The sequence below is a fragment of the Oryx dammah genome, unplaced genomic scaffold (genome assembly GCF_014754425.2).
Source record: "Oryx dammah isolate SB20612 unplaced genomic scaffold, SCBI_Odam_1.1 HiC_scaffold_5, whole genome shotgun sequence".
NCBI classification, from domain to species: Eukaryota; Metazoa; Chordata; class Mammalia; order Artiodactyla; family Bovidae; genus Oryx; species Oryx dammah.
In genome coordinates, this window is record NW_024070189.1 from 92736015 (window position 1) to 92749629 (window position 13615).

The window sequence follows — 13615 nt, forward strand, 5'->3', positions numbered from 1 at the left end:
GTGTCTTATGGTCCTGCATTGAGCTCCCTCGGAACACCCAACTTGTGTCCCTCCCTGGTAGGGGCAGGGTCGGCAACCACCAGGGGAAGGGGGCCGGGCTCTGGCTGGAGGTGACTCTAGCCACCAGGGATGTCCTGGGGCCTCCAGCAGCTCCTGAGGCATCACTGTGCCCCGAAGAGGAGGGGTCTGGGTGTCAGCCTTCCCTGCCAATTGCAGACCTCGGTGTGCATTCCCTTCCCCAGGGGGTCTTATAAAGCAGATTTGAGGACTTTCCTCGCACTCTGCTGGTCAGGGGTTAGGACGCTGCAAGTCCACTGCAGGGGCCATGGGTTTGATCCCTGGTGGCGGAACTAAGATCCCACGTGCCTAGAGGTGCAGCCAAAGGAGTGAGGGGAAAGGCAGACTCTGCTTTGGCAGTTCTGACACCCACTTAGAAGCCAGAGAGGCACCATAAGCGGGGGTGTGCTGTAACAGCTCCTCTGCCCCCAGCTCCACATCGTGCCCGGGACGGCCTCCCCGACCCCAGAATTCAGAGCTGAGAGGCTGGAACCAAGTTCTAAGTGGGGGGGCTCCTGCCCGGGGCTGGTGGGTGGGGGCTGTCTTTACGGTTCCATAAGGCTCTGAGGGCCTAGTGTCTGCATCCCTTCGTCTCTGTGTCTCTTGTTTGTTTCACCTCCATGCTTTCCTAGCTCATTTGGAAAGGATTTTCAGAAGAGAAGAGAGAAAACCATAGACAACAATGTTGTCCTAGAGAACCTAGTGATCGGAGTCTATCACTGGAGACTAGTGTCCTGGAGTCAAGTGATAGGAAGGACCAAGTTGTGCCATGAGGGTGTTTTTCACTGCAGAGTAGGAGGCACTGGGGCAGCAACACTGGCCCCTTGCCTTCTGCCCCCAGCCTGGAGCGCACTCAGAGCAGGACAGGTAGGGGTGGTGTGGAGCTGCGAGCCCTGAGCTCTGGGACACCACACACAAGTCCCGCAGCAGAATTCAAGCCGGCCCCGGAGCACGTCTCCCCAGTGAACGCCTTGCCTTCCCCACCCAGGGCTCCAGAAGAACAAACCAAAGACCTCCACCATCCTGTGTGTAGGTGGTGCCGAGTGCTGGGCTGAGGGGGGACCTCAGGGAGGTAGGAGGTGGTGGTGGACATGCTACCTATTAGCTGTTAGCGTGCTGTTCACCTCAGAGTCCTTCACGGAACCTTGAGGACGTTGTTGGTATTGTTCCCATACTCCTTTAAAGGTGATCCCCTGAAGCTCAGCCGATTGGGAAAACAGACACTTTCAGTGCTGGTGACCTTTCTCCCCCACCAGTTTGATAACAGAGCATCCTGGGTTTAGACCACCCGTTACCTCGGTGCATCTAAATTGTCCGTCTTGGGGTTCAGCCGGGATGGGAAGTTGGGGATGCTGAGGGGACACAAGGCCTCCCGCTCGGAGGGACATTCTGCCTGTGTAACCACACAGGGGTAGGAAGGGGTTCGGGTACCCATGGGCACAGGCCAGGGCCTGGACCCAACCCCCAGCTCTCCTGGGGATCTTTCAAGTCACCCCAGACAGTTGAGGGAGGGAATTCCCGCATCGTGAGCACACAGCCAGCCCCTCTGCACCTGGACCTCCAGGAACAGTGTCCCTCTGAGACCCCGAGGGCGTCTAACCTCCACCAAATGGGACAGAATTTGCAGAGCCTCTGATTCAGAAAAGTACCAAGAACTTCAAGTCATTGACCTCAGAACATTAAACCGAGCGCAGTGGGGCTCTCTGAGTGTGGGGTCCTGTGTGGGCATGGATCTATGGCCCGACACCCTTTCTGTTTAGGAGCTTTCTGGTTAACTTTGGCCTTCCTGTAGACTCTGGAACCTCAAAATTCACCTTCGCCTTTCTTCCAAGGACCAGCTTCTGTCCCATTGGTTTTCTCAGAGTTGAAAGATTTGGGGACTTCCCTCATGGTCCAGTGGTTAAGATTCCATGCTTACAAGGCAGGGGGCATGGATTCCACTCCTGGTTGGTGAACCAAAATCCCACATGCTGCACAGCCAAAATAAATCAATTTTTTAAAAGTTGAAGGATTTGGTTGAGTCCTAGAAGAAACTGAAGCTCAAAGAACGTCAGGGTGGGTGTCAGGGAGAGGGGCCAGGGCTCAAGGCAGGCCACTGGAGGGTCCTTTCCTGTTGGAGGCACCCTAGACAGGAGGTGGGGGTGGGCAAAGGGCAGGAGAGGTGGTCTGGTAGCACATACATGAACTCCTTCCTCTCTCTGGCAAGTGAAGCTTCATGGCAAACTCTGGTGGGTCAGCCGTGTGAACCACCCACTGCCCGACCCACACCAGGCAGCCAACCCTTGGGAGCACCAAGAGATGGGGCAGAGCAAGTCCCCAGAAGCAGTCTGCAGTGGTGGAGCTCCAGGACCACCAGGGCCCCTCAGGAAGGACTCCAAGGACTCCAAAACTAAAACCAGTTCTGATTTACAAATAAGTACATGTGAGCTTTCTCTTTCCTCCATGTCCATAAAGTCAGACCCAGTGCAGCTAAATAAATATTTTTTAAAAAGAAAGCGATGTGTCTAAGACAGAGGTTTCAAAGTGCTTTGCAGAGATGGAAGGAGGGCAACTGACCTGGAGGCATCAGGGCCCCAGACCCACAGAAAAACCATAGTATAAACATTAAATATGCTTTTTCAAAAGCCTTGGACTTTTTTCTTTTTTTTTTTTCCTAATTTCTTAAAATCTGAAAACATTCCTCTCATCTGCTTTCATGACCAAAGAAGAACATTAAAATGTATTATTTTCAAACCCTTTTGGCCACATGAAGATGCAACCTGTAAACGTTTACAGTTTAAGATGTGATGTGTGTAAAGCACCCGCTTCCTGGATTTCTTCCTTTGCAGCCGCTTTGAGTACCCTGCCCCATGCCCAGTGCAGATTAGAGCCTTAAAAAGCCAGACAGCAGGGAATTCCCTGGCAGTCCAGTGATTAAGACTCCGTGCTCCCAGTGCAGCGGGCTTGGGTCCAATCCCTGGTCAGGGAACTGGATTCCACATGCCGCAGCTAAGACCTGGCCTGTGTGGTTTAGTCATCAAGTCGCGTCCGACTCTTGCGACCCTGTGGACTATGTAGCCCACCAGGCTTCTCTGTCCATGGGATTGCCTAGGCAAGAATATTGGAGTGGGTTGCTGTTTCCTTCTCCAGGGGATCTTTCCCACACAGAAATCGAACCTGGGTCTCCTGCATTACAGGCAGATTCTTTACCAACTGAGCTACAAAGCCAAATAAATAAATAAGCCGGGCATCAAGGCATCGGGGAATTGCCAGGTGGTCCAGTGTTTAGGACTCAGCATTTTCACTGCCTGGGCCTTCGGGTTTGATTCCTGGTCAGGGAACTAAGATCCTATAAGCTGTGCCTGTGGCAGGGCAGGGGTGGACGGGGTGGGGTGGGGGAGGGGAGGGGGAAAAAGAAGCCAGGCATCAGACAGGAAGGTGTGGGCAGCACGTCCAGGGTGACAACGGAGGAAGCCGATGGGGAAGGGGGAGGCCGAGCACAGCCATCCCCGAGCGTCCATAGGCAGGCCGATTCACAGGGGCCTGGGTTCTCGCTGCCTGCTCTGTGTGTGCCTCTGGGAGGAAGGGGTGCAACCCTCCACTCGTATGCCTGTCTCTCTGTGTCTCTTCACATCGTTTCCCCTCTGTGCACATCTGACTCTGTCCAAACCTCTGCTTTTTATAAGGACATGAGTCCTGGATCAGGGCCCACGATGATGACCACATATTAACTTGATTGTCTCCAAAGACCCTGCCTCCAAAGAAGATCACGTTCTGAGCTCCTGGGGGTTAGGATTTCAACATACCTTTTTGGGGGGGGGACAATTCAACCCATGAAAGGCCTTTCAAAATCTGCCCTGGTGGTCCAATGGCTAAGACTCCATGCTCCCAATGCAGGGGGCCTGTGTTCAATCCCTGGTCGGGGAACTAAATCCCACGTGCCTCAACTAAGAGTTCAGATGCTGCAACTAAAGATCCAGAGCGCCACAACTAAGACCCAACACAGCCGAAAAAATAGACATATATATTTTTAAATGTGTCACTGGGTCTTTTCTGAGTTCTTCCCCAAAGCAGTGCAGGGTAGGGGGTTGGGGGTGGTTAGTCGACCGCCCCTGCTGAGTTCCTTCTGGGACTTCCATGGAAGAGGAGACTGAGTAAGCTGGAAGGATTCCTCCTGCTGGATTCGTGTGACAGGGGCCAGCAGGATGAGCTATGTCATTTGGGGGCCTAGTGCAGCATGAAAATGCAGAGCCCCATCTTTAAAAATTATTCAGAATTTCAGATACACAAAATGTAGTTCATCTGTAAAATGGAACATTATTCATCGTTTAAAAGGAAGGAAATCCTCACACATGCTACAACACAGGGGAACCATGGTAAGTGAAATAAATCAGGCACAAAAGGGCGAATGTGGTAAGATTCCATTTACGTGAGAGCCCTGGAGAAGTCAAGTCCATGGAGACAAAGTGGAATGAGGGGGCCAGGGGCTGGGGGAGGGGATGGGGAGCCAGTGTTCAGTGTGGACAGGGTTTCGACTAAAGATGAAAAAGTCCAGGTGATGGATGGTGTGGATGGTTGCAGGACAGCGTGAATGTACTTAATGCTGCTGAGCTGTGCACTCTTTTAAATGAGTTCTAGGTTATGTGTATTTTACCACACTTAAAAATAAAGTTTTTAAAAAGTCTATTAGGAATTTCAAGACGACAGGACTTCCCTGGTGGTTCAGTGGTTAAGACTTTGCCTTCCAATGCACAGGGTACAGGTTTGATCCCTGATCGGGGAGCTAAGATTCCACATGCCTTGTGGCCAAAAAAACTGAAAAATAAATGAAAAAAAAAAAAAAACCCAGACACAATATAGAAAATTCAATAAAGACTAAAAATGGTACACACACACACACACACACACATACACAAAATCGTTAAAAAAAAAAGGTGGGGTTAGTGTACTTCCCTGGTAGTCTAGATGTTAAGATCTGTCTGCGAATGCAGGGGACACGGGTTCGATCCCTGGTCCAGAAACTAAGAGCCCACATGCCGCTGGACAACTAAGCCCACACACCACAACTATTGAGCCTGACTGCAGCAACTACTGAAACCCACACGCCCTAGAGCCCATGCTGCATAACAAGAGAAGCCACAGCAATGAGAAGCCCGTACACGGCAACTAGAGAGTAGCCCCCACTCACCGCAACTAGAGAAAGCCTGCACGTAGCAACAGAGTCCTAGCACAGCCAAAAATAAATAAAGTTATTAAAAAAAAAAAGAATTTCAAGATGGCAACCGCAAAGCATGAAACAGCGTGTGCTACCCTATGGATCAGATGTTGCCCCAGTGGGCTGCCTACATCTTGCACCACCTGCAGCCAGCAGACCTCCCAGTGCAGCCAGGACTGCCTCGCTCTCCATGCCCAGGTGGGGAGAAACCTGCTCACGGCTGGTGTTCTCATCACGTGGATGAATAGAGTCCAGGTCTGTCTATGAAAACTCACAGCACGCCCTTGCTGGCAGACAATCGGTACAATGAAAAGCAAGCTGGGTGGTGACCAGTTCCTAAAGGCAGAATTCTGGTTTCCCTCCTGACAAGGTCTGGGTGTTGCAGGCAGATGACTTGCCCTTTTTTGGGTCCCAACCCAAGGACCCCAAGGAGGGGCTTCCCTGCTGTGGTCACATGGAAAAGGGGGCATGTCAGCCCCACCTCTGAGCCAGGACAAAGTTTGCTCCCCTCCCACCATCACTTACCCCAAATCCCCCCTTACCCATGCTCCCACAGCTGAGTTAGGGGTCCCCACTGGACTCCCGGCCCTGAGGCAGGGGGTAGTAGGACCTGGGCCACTGATGCCTCTGTGCCCACAGCTTGCTTATCTCAATATCCTTCCAAGCATTCTTATATTCAGTCCACACATATTCACCAGGTCAAACACTGCAGGACCATCCACACACAAGCAAAAAACACAATATAGTCCATCCACATGATGGAATATTGTTGTTGTTCTTCAGTTGCTCAGTCGTGTCTGGCTCTTTGCAACCCCATGGACTGCAGCACACCAGGCTCCTCTGTCCTCCACCATCTCCTGGAGTTTGCGCGCGTTCATGTCCACTGAGTTGATGGTGCAATCAAACCATCGCATCTCTGCCACCCTCCTTCTCTTTTTGCCTTAGTCCTTCCCAGCATTCAGCCGTAAAAGGGAACAAATCCCTGACACACCTGAGACAATGTGGATGAACCCAGAGAACATGATGCTCAGAGAAAGAAGCCAGACACAAAAGGCCACATTGTGTATGATTCCATTGATAAGAAATGTCCGGAATAGGCGGATCCATGGAAAGTAGGTCAGTTATGACCAGGGTGGGTGGGGTGGGATTGAGACCTGCTGCTCACTGGGCATAGGGCTTCCTTTTGGGGTGAAGAAAATGTTTTGGAACTAGATGGAGGTGGTGGTTGCCGCAACCTTGTGAATATAGGAAAACCCACTAAATTGTTCAATGTAAAATGGAGAATTTGGGGGGAATTCCTAGCTGTTCAGTGGTTAGGACTCTGTTTTCACTGCCAAGGGCATGGGTTTCATCCCTGGTGGGGAAACTAAGATCCCACAAGCCACGCAACATGGCAAATAAAGCAGAATAAGACAAAATAAAACTAAAATAAGGGAGAATAAAATAGGCTCAGCGAATAAAGAATACACCTGCAATGTAAAAGACCCAGGAGGTGCAGGTTCAACCTCTGGGTCAGGAAGATACCATGGAGAAGGAAATGGCAACCCACTCCAGTATTCTCGCCTGAAAAACCCCATGAACAGAAGAGCCTCGCAGGTTTGTGGTGTCATAGAGTCAGACATGACTGAGTACATGAGCATCTTTGCACGTGACCATTGCCCATCTGTATGTCTTCTTTGGAAGCCTCTGTTTATTCTTAACAGGTACTGTTCACCATTCAAAGCATGCAATGTCCAAAGAGGACTGAATGAAAACTCTCCTCTCTGCTTTCCTTGCCACCTGGCTTTCCTCTCTTGAGCTGCCTGTGTGTGCATGCACTTTCAAATCAACTAAGTGTTGATGCTGTAGTTTAAATAGGTGGGTGGCGAAGCCACCAGGTCTGTGTTTTAAACCCACCAAAATGCTGAGAGGGGCGTGTTTTACTGCTTGTGGAGTGTCCTCCATTTCAGAAACTGTAAGCTTATTTAACAACTGTTTTCAGATTCATCCATGCTGTAGCATGTATCAGAACTTCATTCCTTTTGAAAGCTGAGTAATATTCCATCATATGGATGGACCACATTGTGTTTTTCCATTCACCTGTTGTCTGATTGCCTTATAAGCTCTGCATCTGCTACCTGACTGTTCCACCCACAGTCTACATGGAATCTGATTGGCACGAATAATCATGCTTCTACCTTTGGGTGAAGGTGACTAATGCTGCTATGAACATGGGTCTGCAAATACCTCTTTGGTTCCACTGGGTTTTTTTCTTTTTTTTTTTTGGTCTCTTCCCTTTTTCTCTCTCCACCTCCCCTTCCTGGATCATGGTAACAAAAGAGGGATTGATAATGGTCCTTAAGATTGAAGAGACAGACCCTAGCATGATAAGGCCCAAGAAATATGCCAAAATCACTCATTGTGACTTTCATCAGCCCCACACAATTTTGCCTTCATAGGTTCTATCCCCCATGGAAAAAGGAAGAAAAAAATATGTTTTACAACACTGTTGGCATAAAGATGACTGAAACTCCAGCTAGATTATATATTTTTTCTTCTTATTTTAAAAGAAAGCAAAACATTTGCAAAAAGCCCCCAAGTATGGTAGGCCCTAGTCACCTGGGAGGAAGGTCCCCCTGCTAAGACGTCAGGCCTGGTTCTTTTTTCCTTTTGTTTACCCTGGAAGTGTATTTGGTTTGGGGTGGGGGTAGTTGTGTTTTTATTTGTTTCTGTCCACACGGCATGCAGGATCTTAGTTCCCTGACCAGGGATGGAACCCACGCCCCCTGCAGTGGGAGTGTGGAGTCTTAACCGCTGGACCATCTTGGAAGTCCCAGGGAAGTCCCAGCCAGGGGCCATTTGAGAAGTCCCAGTTCTTGTTCTTTGAAAGGTCTGATTGCTTTATAAGCTCTGCATCTGCTACCTGACTGTTCCACCCACAGTCTACATGGAATCTGATTGGCGCAAATAATCATGAGAATAGAGATGAGGTTCCAAAGAGAGAGGATGAAGGACCCTAAGCACCACTGGAGATGCTAGAAGCCCCTTCCGATCAACTACCTGCTGAGGGCCCTGCACAGCACAGCCAAAGGCACCACCCTGCACGGTGCCTGGAAGCTGACAGCCAGGTGTGCCCCCGCCCTCCACCTGCACCATAAAAGACAGGCTTCTGTGACCCAGAGTCCTGAGAGTCCTGACCCCTGGCTTTTCCACAGGTCCATCTATTGGTCCCCTCGTTCGGGACGCTGTGGTCTCCTAGCAACCACAGCGGCCTCAGGATCTTTCCACAAAACAGAGCTGATCGGATGGCTCACACGGCCATGCCCTCTTTAAAACTCCCCAGTGCACCTACTTAGGCAACCCTCGTGATCTGGGCCCCACCTATCCTCTCCAGCCAGGCTCTCCTGCTCCCCCTGACATTTCCATGATCTGTCTCCAGTCCCTGCTGGCACTGTCCCCACAGCAAGCTTTCCCATCTAGCTGCTCCTTTATTTATCTTGTTTTGGTTGCACCCGCTCTTTGTTGCGGCACTGGGGATCGCTAGTTGCAGCATCTGAACCCTTAGTTGTGGTGTGTGGCATCTAGTTCCCTGACCAGGGATCAACCCAGGACCCCCTGCTTTGGGAGTAGGGAGTCTTAGCCGCTGGACCCCAGGGAAGTCTCTAACTGCCCGTTATGGCTTCTTTCAAACACCTTTGACTTCCCCATCCTGGCCCTTGAGTGGATGAACTTCTGGAGGCCTTTGCTTCCTTGATAGAAAAGGGAACGATAGTGCCAGCTTCACAGATTTTAAGGAGGATTCAAGTCCTACCTTACCAACAGCCCTTGCTTTTCACATCACCCAGCCTGGCCATGGCCGCTGGGTGGGGGTCTACACTGTGACCTGGGCCAGAGGCTCGGCCCTAACTCTCCAGCTAGATTCTCTTTGTTGACGTGTTTGATGTGGGCCGCTTCCTCCCTGCCTGTGAGCTGTGGGTGCCTGTCTGTAGAAGAAGACTAATGATAGCATCCGCCTTGGGGGCTTGTGGGCTGGCGCTAAATCAGAAGCTGCTTCCTGGAGCCTAGCGCACTGTCTGGAACAGGGGAGGCGTGCCATCAGTGCCAGCAGCTATTATTACTCCTGGGGAAGGAGAACAGGAGATGGAGAAGAGAGTCAGCCGGGTAGAGGGGGAGCAGAAGTGGGAAGAAGGCCAGACAGAAGGCAGACAGATGGCGGAGGTCCGTGGGCAGCAGAAGCTGGGCGTGGAGTCTTAGATCCCAGGCCAGGGATGGAACCTGCATCCCCTGCATTGCAAGGTGGCTTCTTAACCACTGGACCAGCAGGGACCAACATTAAGAAACGTGTAAGTGCACAGTACAGGAGCATCAACTGTAGGCGTTGAGCTGGCTGTATACCAGAGTTCTAGGATTCATGCATCTTGCTTATCTACACCCAGCCCCTGGCAACCATCCTTCTTCTCTTTGTTAAGCCGTAACATTTGGGGTCATTTGTTACAGAGCAGTAGATGAATAATACACAGAGTCTTTCTGTGATCATCTTAGCTCCAAACCTCGCCCTTCCTGGGGTCTCAGTGCACACACTACCCAACATGGGTTTTCTGGATGCTCCCCCCAGAGGGTGACTCCCTCGTGTCTTGGTCCCTGTTCCACTCCGGGCTTCGCCGTGGACCGTGCCCGGTCGACTGTAACACACACTCACCCAACAGCACTGGGAAGGTTTCCAGACAGCCTGGGGTTAGTCTACCATCTGGGAGAACTGACTGTCCTAGTCAGCTGGGGCAGCTATAACAAAATACCACCCACTGGCTGGCTTAGACCACGGGGTGCTGGTCTGCTTTGTAGGAACACGTAGGTCAGGCACAATCACCAATGACACACCAAGTTACAAGACGAGGCAGGTGACCCTGTAACCGAGGTCTACTCAGGGAGCTGGAATCACAACAATCCCTTCCCTTTTACCTTTTCTGCCTTTGTTAACCTTGTGCCTGGGCTACAGAAGACCTGAACAGACTTTTCTCCAAAGAAGACAAACAGATGGCCAATAGGCACATGAAAAGATGCTTAATATCGCTATTAGAGAAATGCGAAACAAAACCACAATGAGGTACCACCTCATACTGGTCAGAATGGCCATCATTAGAAGCTCTACGAATAATAAATGCTGGAAAGGACGTGGAAAAAGGTAGGTACAAACCTAAACATTAGTAGGATTGTAAATCACTGCAGTTACTATGGAAAACTATAGAGATTCCTTAAGAAAACTAAAAATAGAGTTGCTATATATCCAGCAATCCCCCTCCTGGGCATATATCCAGAAAAGACACAAGCTCTAATTTGAAAAGACACATGCATCCCAATGTTCAGAGCAGTACTATTTACAATAACCAAGACGTGGAAGCAAGCTAAGTGCCCTTCAACAGGTGAATGGACAAAGAAGATATGTATAATAAGTAACAGAATATTACTCAGTCATAAAAAGAGTGGGATAATGCCATTTGCAGCAACATGGATGGACCTGGAGAATAGCTTACTAAGTGAAGTAAGTCAGAAAGAGAAAGACAAATACCATATGATACTACCTATGTGGGATCTAAAAAACAGTACAAATGAGCTTATTTACAAAACTGAAACAGACTCATAGACATAGAAAACAAACTCCACTTACCAAAGGGGATGCTGCGGCTGCTGCTGCTAAGTCGCTTCAGTCGTGTCCGACCCTGTGCGACCCCATAGACGACAGCCCACCAGGCTCCCCCGTCCCTGGGATTCTCCAGGCAAGAACACTGGAGTGGGTTGCCATTTCCTTCTCCAATGCATGAAAGTGAAAAGTGAAAGTGAAGCTGCTCAGTTGTGTTCGACTCTTAGCGACCCCATGGACTGCAGCCTACCAGGCTCCCCCGTCCATGGGGTTTTCCAGGCAAGAGCACTGGGTGGGGGGATAAATTGGGAGTATTGACTTAACAAATACACACCACTATATAAAAATGGCTTCCCAGGTGGAGCTAGTGGTAAAGAATCTACCTGCCAATGCAAGAGTTGTAAGAGATGTGGGTTCAATCCCTGGGTTTGGAAGATCCCCTGGAGGAGAAAATGGCACCCTACTCCAGTATTTTTTTTTTCCATACACATAATGCTACTCCAGTATTCTTGCCTGGAAAATTCCATGGACAGAGGAGCCTGGTGGGCTATAGTCCATGGGGTTACAAAGAGTCAGACACGACTGAGCATCTGAGCACATATATAAAATAAGTAAACAATGACATACTGTATAGCACAGGGAACTATATTCGATGTCTTGCAACAAACTATAATGGAAAGGAATTGTTAAAAATAATTATATATATGTATATAATCGAATCACTTAGCTGTGCACCCAAAACTAACACAAATTGTAAATCAACTGTCCGTTCTCAGATGCTCAGTCATGTCCAAGTCTGTGACCCCATGGGTTGTAGCCCATCAGGCTCCTCTGTTCATGGGATTTTCTAGGCTAGAATACTGGAGTGGGTTGCCATGCCCTCCTCCAGGGGATCTTCCCCACCCAAGGATTGAACCAGGATCTTTTATGTCTCCTGCATTGTCAGGCAGGTTCTTTACCACTAGCGCCACCTGGGAAGCCCTCACATGTACATAGCACCTGCTAAGGCACATGTGGCAAAACAAGTGTAGGTGAAGGGTGTATGAGTGTTCATTATACTATTCTTGCAACTTTTTTGTAGCTGTGAACATTTTCAAAATGAAAAGGTAGGGAAAACGTAAACCACCCTCACTCTACCCCATATGTACTTCCAGCTGTCATCATTTCACTTTCTAAGCACTGCAAAGATTCCTCAGAGGCATCTCTGTTCTCCTTCTCTATGTGCCTGTTAAACATTTAATAACTGACTCTCCAAACATGCCAGAAAGTTCTCGATCTGTAGTGTTTGTCAATTCCTATGGCATAAATACCCCCACCATGGCCAATTTCGAGCTACTAATGTGGTGCGTTAGAGACAGAATTGGTGGGGACTTCCCTGGTGGTCCAGTGGCAAAGACTCGGTGCTCCCAATGCTGGAAGCCCAGGTTCGATCCCTGATCAGGGAACTAGATCCCACATGTCCCAATGAAGACCTGGCTCAGCCAAATTAAATAAATAAAAATAAATATGAAAAAGAATCCCTAACTCAGTGACCAAGATGAAGTGGACCTGTGACTTGTCTCCCATTTCCCTGTGTGGCACCCTGCAAATAAACCATTACTTTAGGGAAAAAAAAGACAGAATTAGTAAGAGGTATAGCACATCTAACATGATATTTCCAGCCTACAGAAGAGACATGTTAATAACTTCAGTAGCATAGACAGGGACATAATAAGTGTTGAGTTTTGAGAATTTATTACCATTATTTTAATATAATCCAGTTGATTGTAAGTTTACACAATCAGTTTTAAAATAATGACCGTGTTTAACAACTAGCTCCAAAATTCCTGAAAATTTGACAATTGGCTCTTGCCAGGCAGTCCAAGCTGGTTCCAGCACACCTCTGTAAAAAACGAAAGCTCGGCCACTTGAAATCTGGCTTCCACAGCCACCGTTCAACCAAAATCTTCTAGCTTCTCTCCTCAGGGACCTCCATATTACAAAGTACAAGGGCTGATGGATACCATTCTGACCTGGTCTGCCTGGCCTGAGTTCTCTGCTGCATTCAGCACCGCTTACTCCACCTGTCTTCTCGAAGCGACTCCAGGTCCTCTTCTGACCTGTTGACCAGTCCTGCCCAGTCTCTTTTAAGGGCTCTTTTTCCTCCATCTGACTATGGAGTTTTGATATGCCCACCTGACATATTCTCTCTGGGTGCCCTTGTCTAACTCCATGATATCAACTACAACTAAGAAACCCTTAGACCTTCTCAGCAGCAAACCTGTATATCCCAACCTGTTAACTAGTTTGCTCCTCTTCAAATAAAGGCATTTCCAACAAAGCCAGAGTGGAAGCCCTCAACACTTCTTCTCATCTCCAGGTGGCGCTCCTGAGGGACAGAGAACGCAGATCTGTCCAACCCTGAAGCCAGGGAGTGTATGCTGCCTCCCTTCCAAGTCCCATAGACCTTATCACAGTTTTAGTAATGACAAAGGCAACGTACATTAACTCTCCCCATGGTACCAGCAAGAACACCGTGTGAAATGCTGGGCTGAATGAAACACAAACTGAAATCAAGACTGCCAGGAGAAATATCAACAGCCTTAGATATCTAGATGATACCTAATGGCAGAAAGCAAAGAGGAACTAATCAGCCTCTTGATGAAGGTGAAGGAAGAGAGTGGAAAAAAATGGCTTAAAATTCAACATTCAAAAAACTAAGATCATGGCATCCAGTCCTATCAATTCATGGCAAATAGATGGGGAAA